Genomic DNA, 7,500 nt, shown 5'->3' with positions numbered 1-7,500 from the left:
GATTAGCTGCTCGGAAACTGAAGAAATCAGCTGATAGAAAATTGGAACCAAAAGGACAAGAGAAATTGACAATTCCTAAGGTCGAATTGAAAAAATCTCAGATAAAGAAAATGGCTCCTGAGGAGGTCAAGCTTGAAAAGGTTGAACTTGCACACGTTGAAAAGCACAAAAAAGAAGACAGCATAAAAGATACAGAGGAATGGAGTTCTGATTCAGAGTATGACCTCTATGAGTTTGATAGTGTTTCAGAGAGTGATGTTATTGACCGAGAAGAATATGAAAAGCAGAGAACAGACACCAAAAGAAAAGGAAAGGTACAATTAGAAAAGGAGAGGTATCAACGTAAAACAAGAGGCAAGAAGGGATTAAAAGATGGCAAAGATTCATCCTTTGGCAGAAGACGTCTGAAGCCTGATGACGAGTCCACAGAACAGATTCAACTCGGGCGAAGAAAACATCTTCCCAAACCTGAGGAAGAAGGTGAGAAGCCTCAGTTAAAACCGGTTCCCAAAAGGAAGCCAAGGGAGGAAGAAAAAGACACTCAGGATGATCAGGTTCCTTCATGGAGAGCGAGGAGGATTCCTCATAAGGATGACGAAAAAGAAGAAGTAACATTGAAACCCTTCCAAACGGAAAAGGAAGAAAAGCCAGTTGAAGGAAAGGCTCCTCTTGACACTTATACAGTATCTGATAGCGAATATGATACTGACAAACGAATTTTAACAGATGAAGAAATTAAAGAGGATGAGAAATATCCCAAGAGGCCAAGCAAACGACTTCCAAAAGAAAGGGTGCAACCAGAAAAGTTTGTGCTACCTACAGTTCAGCTGAAGAAAACACACAGAACAAAATTGGTTCCAGACGAAAATCAACTGGAGAAGGTAGATCTAAAGCCTGTGGACAAGCAAAGTGTAGCTGGAACTGAAAAAGATGATTATGAGTCCACTGAAGAGATAGAAAAATATCATCCCGGTGAAATCCAGGATGAACCTGTAAAACTAGATAGATGGGGTAGACCTGTCAGACCAAGGCCGATACTGAAAAAGGAACAACACACAGAAAGCACAACACCCATCGTCAATGATGTAGAAAAAACAAAAGAGAAATTAAGCCAGAGACAATAGGCGACAGAAAAACAACAGAGAAACAGGAAGGGGAGCCAGATGTGCCTTCTTGGCGAAGAAAAAGGATTGTGCCAAAAGAGCAGGAAAAAGAGGAGGTAGTGTTGAAACCATTTGAGAAGCAACAGCCTAAGAAAAAGGAGCAACATCGGCAGCCACGTGAACCTGTGGTATCAGACTTTACTCAGCCTGAGCAATCCAGCACTGAGTCATATGAAGCAGACACTCTTGGCAGAGAAGAACCTCTTAAAGATAAAAGGCCAATGCCAAGTCAAGAAGAAACAGTTGCATTCCACACAGATGAAGAGAAGCCGACACAACGAAAACCAGGTAGAAAGATTCCATTTGAAAAACCAAAGGAGGAATTTTCAATTCCTCAGGTAACACTCAGAAAGACTGTTCCCAGAAAATTTGTACCCGAAGAAGCAAAGCTTGAATCAGTCGATCTTGATCATGTTGAAAAGAAACAGAAACCTAAAGATGCAAGAGAAAAACGGGAATGGAGTCCATTGCCTGACCAAGAACCTTATGTTCCTGAAGAAATACCGGATGGAATTCCTGTTGATCTCGATAAGTATGAGAAGCATGATTACCCAACAAAAACAGACGAAGGCAGAGAACCAGAGAAAGATAGATTTGAAAGGAAACCAAAGGGTAAATCTGAGACTGAAGAGGATAAGAAATTGAAGCTTGGAAAGGGCCAGAAAAAGCCAGAGGAAGAAGAGGAGCTCATTAAAATGAAACCTGGAAAACGTCTACCGAAGCCCCCAGAAGAGGAAACTGAAAAGCCTCACTTAAAGCCAGTACCCAAGAAGAAGATGGAACCAGAGGAAAAGGAGAAAATATCTCTGAAATCTGGAAAGAAACCCTCTAAAGAACTCCCAGAACGGGAATCAGTAGAACTTGAACCTTTTGAAAGAACCAAAACAGAAATGCCAGACAAGGAAGACGCGAAACTGGAAAAGCCCCGCAAGTTCCCACCGTATCAGAAAGACTCCGCCCCAACAAAACCTGGGGTAAAACCATCTAATGACAAAATAGCTGAGCCAGAAGAAGATATAAAATCTAGGAAAGAAAAAGATAAGCCTGAAAAGAAGGATGAACCTGCAGATGTACCACCATGGAGAGTAAAAAGAGTTCCTCCAAAAGAAGAAGAAAAAGAGGAAGTTGTATTAAAACCTTTCAAAAAGGACAAACCAAAAGAGCCAAAACCATCTCCAAAATATACACCAGGTAAACCCTATCAACCTGAAATTCCAGAACCAGATGAAACCCCTCTTGAACCTTATGGTAAGCCAGAAAAAGAGAAGGTACCTGAGGGATTCCAACAGCCCAAGGATAAACAAGAAAAAGAAGTACATATGCCAGAGAAAGAGAAACCAGCAGAACCTGGCAAAGTACAGTTAAAGCCGGCAAGACGTCCACAAAAGGAGGCACCCCCAAAAGAAGAATTTGTGATTCCTAAAATTCCTCTTAAGAAGACCAAACAGAAAGTGTTTGTACCAGAGGAGGTAAAGCTCGAAGATGTCCAGCTTGACCATGTTGAAACACCTGAAGTGATTGAACCTGAAAGAGAAAAGCGCCAATGGAGTCCTTTGCCAGAGTATGACAGTTATGAGCCTGAGGAAATTCCCGATAAAGAACCTGTTGAGCTGGAAAAGTATGAGAAGTATGTACCTCCAGAGAAGAGTAAGGACGAGAAGGAACTGGAAAAGGATAAATACAAGCGCACTCCAAAGGACAAACCTGAGCCTGAAGAAGAGAGGAAATTAAAACTTGGAAAAGGTCGTCCAAAACCAGAGGAAGAAGAAGGAGAGCAAATTAAGTTTAAGCCTGCCAGACGCTTACCGAAACAGGAGGAAGAGACTGAGAAACCTCTGTTGAAACCTATTCCCAAAAAGAAACCAGAACCAGAGGAGAAGGAGAAGGCTTCTCTTAAACCTGGAAAAAGACCTCCTAAAGATATTCCTGAACGTGAACCAGTGGAACTGGAACCGTTCGAACGAACCAAGCCAGAAATTCCTGAAAGGGAAAAGGTGAAACTGGAGGAACCACTGAAGCCTGAGCCAAAGCCAAAAGAACGTGTTCCATCTGAACCAGAGGCTCCTAAACCAAAGGAAGAGGAGAAACCATCAGAGGAAGAGCCAAAGCCCAAGAAAGAGAGAACCAAACCTGAAAAGAAAGAGGAAGAACCTGAAGTTCCTTCATGGAGAGGAAAGAGGCTTCCTCCTCCGAAGGACGACAAGGAAGAGGTGGTTCTGAAGCCCTTCAAAAAGGAGAAACCCACAGAACCGAAGCCTACTCCAAAACGGAAACCAGGTAAACCATATGAGCCTGAGATTCCTGAGCCTGAGAGAACACCCTTGGAACCATATGAGAAACCGGAAAGGGAGAAGGAACCGGAGGAAAAGCCTATTCCTGCAAAGCCAGAGGAAGCACCTCAACCAGAAGAGGAGCCAGTCAAAAAGCCTAAAAAGGAAAAGACAAAGCCAGAGAAAGAGGAAGAACCTGAAGTTCCTTCGTGGAGAAGGAAGAGAATTCCTCCCAAAGAGGAAGAAAAAGAAGAGGTAGTTTTAAAACCATTCAAGAAGGATAAACCAGAAGAACCAAAACCAAGTCCCAAACCCAAACTTTGTAAACCATATGAACCCGAAATTCCAGAGCCAGAAAAGCCACCCACTGAGCCTATTACAAAGCTTAAAAAGCAGAGAGTGCCAAAAGATGTCTCCAAACCAGAAGAAGAGAGACCTGAGGATGTTGTAGAAGAAAATGAGAAAGTCTCTGAAATACCAGAGAAAGATCTGAATGAAGTTTTAGAACCCGAGAAAGGAAAGTTGAAACCAAAACGGAAACCACTAAAACTCAGCCAGGCACCTGAGGAATTTACTATTCCAAAAGTCCAGTTAAAGAAAACTACTCAAAATGTTTTTGTTCCAGAAGAGGTAAAGCTTGAGTCTGTTGATCTTGATCATGTTGATACACCAGAAATTATTGAACCTGAGAGAGAGAAGCGCCAGTGGAGTCCTTTGCCAGAGTATGAGACATTTGAACCCGAGGAAATTCCAGATAAAGAACCTGTTGAGTTGGAGAAATATGAGAAGTACATCCCACCCGAGAAAGAAAAGGAAGAAAAGGAACCAGAGAAGGGCAAATATCAACGCAAACCAAAGGACAAACCTGAGCCTGAAGAGGAGAGGAAATTGAAACTTGGAAAAGGTCGTCCAAAGCCAGAGGAAGAAGAAGAACCAATTAAGTTTAAGCCTGCCAGACGCTTACCGAAACAGGAGGAAGAGACTGAGAAACCTCAGTTGAAACCTATTCCCAAAAAGAAACCAGAACCAGAGGAGAAGGAAAAGGCTCCTCTTAAACCTGGGAAGAGACCTCCTAAAGATATTCCTGAACGTGAACCAGTGGAACTGGAACCGTTCGAACGAACCAAGCCAGAAATTCCTGAAAGGGAAAAGGTGAAACTGGAGGAACCACTGAAGCCTGAGCCAAAGCCAAAAGAACGTGTTCCATCTGAACCAGAGGCTCCTAAACCAAAGGAAGAGGAGAAACCATCAGAGGAAGAGCCAAAGCCCAAGAAAGAGAGAACCAAACCTGAAAAGAAAGAGGAAGAACCTGAAGTTCCTTCATGGAGAGGAAAGAGGCTTCCTCCTCCAAAGGACGACAAGGAAGAGGTGGTTCTAAAGCCCTTCAAAAAGGAGAAACCCACAGAACCGAAGCCTACTCCAAAACGGAAACCAGGTAAACCATATGAGCCTGAGACTCCTGAGCCTGAGAGAACACCTTTGGAACCATATGAGAAACCGGAAAGGGAGAAGGAACCGGAGGAAAAGCCTATTCCTGCAAAGCCAGAGGAAGCACCTCAACCAGAAGAGGAGCCAGTCAAAAAGCCTAAAAAGGAAAAGACAAAGCCAGAGAAAGAGGAAGAACCTGAAGTTCCTTCGTGGAGAAGGAAGAGAATTCCTCCCAAAGAGGAAGAAAAAGAAGAGGTAGTTTTAAAACCATTCAAGAAGGATAAACCAGAAGAACCAAAACCAAGTCCCAAACCCAAACTTGGTAAACCATATGAACCCGAAATTCCAGAGCCAGAAAAGCCACCCACTGAGCCTATTACAAAGCTTAAAAAGCAGAGAGTGCCAAAAGATGTCTCTAAACCGGAAGAGAGACCTGAGAAAGTGCTAGAAGGACCAGAGGAGATGGCCGGAACACCTCAAAAAGAGCCAGAGGAAGAAGTATCAGAACCAGAGAAGGCAAAATTAAAACCAAAGAAGCAATTAAAGAAATTGTATGAGCCACCTGAAGAGTTTTCTATTCCGAAAATCCAGCTAAAGAAAACTACTCAAAATGTTTTTGTTCCAGAAGAGGTAAAGCTTGAGTCTGTTGATCTTGATCATGTTGATACACCAGAAATTATTGAACCTGAGAGAGAGAAGCGCCAGTGGAGTCCTTTGCCAGAGTATGAGACATACGAACCCGAGGAAATTCCAGATAAAGAACCTGTTGAGTTGGAGAAATATGAGAAGTACATCCCACCCGAGAAAGAAGAGGAAGAAAAGGAACCAGAGAAGGGCAAATATCAACGCAAACCAAAGGACAAACCTGAGCCTGAAGAGGAGAGGAAATTGAAACTTGGAAAAGGTCGTCCAAAGCCAGAGAAAGAAGAAGAACCAATTAAGTTTAAGCCTGCCAGACGCTTACCGAAACAGGAGGAAGAGACTGAGAAACCTCAGTTGAAACCTATTCCCAAAAAGAAACCAGAACCAGAGGAGAAGGAAAAGGCTCCTCTTAAACCTGGGAAGAGACCTCCTAAAGATATTCCTGAACGTGAACCAGTGGAACTGGAACCGTTCGAACGAACCAAGCCAGAAATTCCTGAAAGGGAAAAGGTGAAACTGGAGGAACCACTGAAGCCTGAGCCAAAGCCAAAAGAACGTGTTCCATCTGAACCAGAGGCTCCTAAACCAAAGGAAGAGGAGAAACCATCAGAGGAAGAGCCAAAGCCCAAGAAAGAGAGAACCAAACCTGAAAAGAAAGAGGAAGAACCTGAAGTTCCTTCATGGAGAGGAAAGAGGCTTCCTCCTCCGAAGGACGACAAGGAAGAGGTGGTTCTGAAGCCCTTCAAAAAGGAGAAACCCACAGAACCGAAGCCTACTCCAAAACGGAAACCAGGTAAACCATATGAGCCTGAGATTCCTGAGCCTGAGAGAACACCTTTGGAACCATATGAGAAACCAGAAAAAGAAAAGGTTCCTGATAGAGTGCCAGAAGAAAGAAAGCCAACTCCAGAGCCTGAAAAGGATGCCGAAGTACCAGAGAAACCAGATGAGCCAGGAAAGGTAAAGTTGAAGCCAATGAAAAAGCCCAAGAAGCAAGAGGCTCCAGAAGAATATACAATTCCGAAAGTTGAGCTTCGCAAAACAGTACAAAAAGAGTTTGTTCCAGAGGAAGTAAAACTAGAAACTGTTGACCTTGATCATGTGGAAACACCAGAAGAACCTGAACCTGAGGTTGAGAAAAGGAAATGGAGTCCACCACCGGAATATGAGACTTATGAGCCCGAGGAAATTCCAGATAAAGAACCTGTCGAGTTGGAGAAATATGAGAAGTACATCCCACCCGAGAAAGAAGAGGAAGAAAAGGAACCAGAGAAGGGCAAATATCAACGCAAACCAAAGGACAAACCTGAGCCTGAAGAGGAGAGGAAATTGAAACTTGGAAAAGGTCGTCCAAAGCCAGAGGAAGAAGAAGAACCAATTAAGTTTAAGCCTGCCAGACGCTTACCGAAACAGGAGGAAGAGACTGAGAAACCTCAGTTGAAACCTATTCCCAAAAAGAAACCAGAACCAGAGGAGAAGGAAAAGGCTCCTCTTAAACCTGGGAAGAGACCTCCTAAAGATATTCCTGAACGTGAACCAGTGGAACTGGAACCGTTCGAACGAACCAAGCCAGAAATTCCTGAAAGGGAAAAGGTGAAACTGGAGGAACCACTGAAGCCTGAGCCAAAGCCAAAAGAACGTGTTCCATCTGAACCAGAGGCTCCTAAACCAAAGGAAGAGGAGAAACCATCAGAGGAAGAGCCAAAGCCCAAGAAAGAGAGAACCAAACCTGAAAAGAAAGAGGAAGAACCTGAAGTTCCTTCATGGAGAGGAAAGAGGCTTCCTCCTCCAAAGGACGACAAGGAAGAGGTGGTTCTAAAGCCCTTCAAAAAGGAGAAACCCACAGAACCGAAGCCTACTCCAAAACGGAAACCAGGTAAACCATATGAGCCTGAGATTCCTGAGCCTGAGAGAACACCCTTGGAACCATATGAGAAACCGGAAAGGGAGAAGGAACCGGAGGAAAAGCCTATTCCTGCAAAGCCAGAGGAAGCACC

The 7,500-nt window shown here is 43.6% G+C and overlaps 1 protein-coding gene across 1 annotated transcript in view; it reads left to right on the top strand.

The window, feature by feature from the left end:
• The window catches only part of LOC125033189 (titin-like), a 249,636-nt gene that overhangs the window by 162,234 nt on the left and 79,902 nt on the right, over positions 1–7,500 (top strand).

The sequence above is a fragment of the Penaeus chinensis genome, chromosome 16, assembly GCF_019202785.1.
Source record: "Penaeus chinensis breed Huanghai No. 1 chromosome 16, ASM1920278v2, whole genome shotgun sequence".
NCBI classification, from domain to species: Eukaryota; Metazoa; Arthropoda; class Malacostraca; order Decapoda; family Penaeidae; genus Penaeus; species Penaeus chinensis.
The sequence above is the reverse complement of the archived record's forward strand: the minus strand, read 5'-3'. Positions and strand labels throughout refer to the sequence as shown.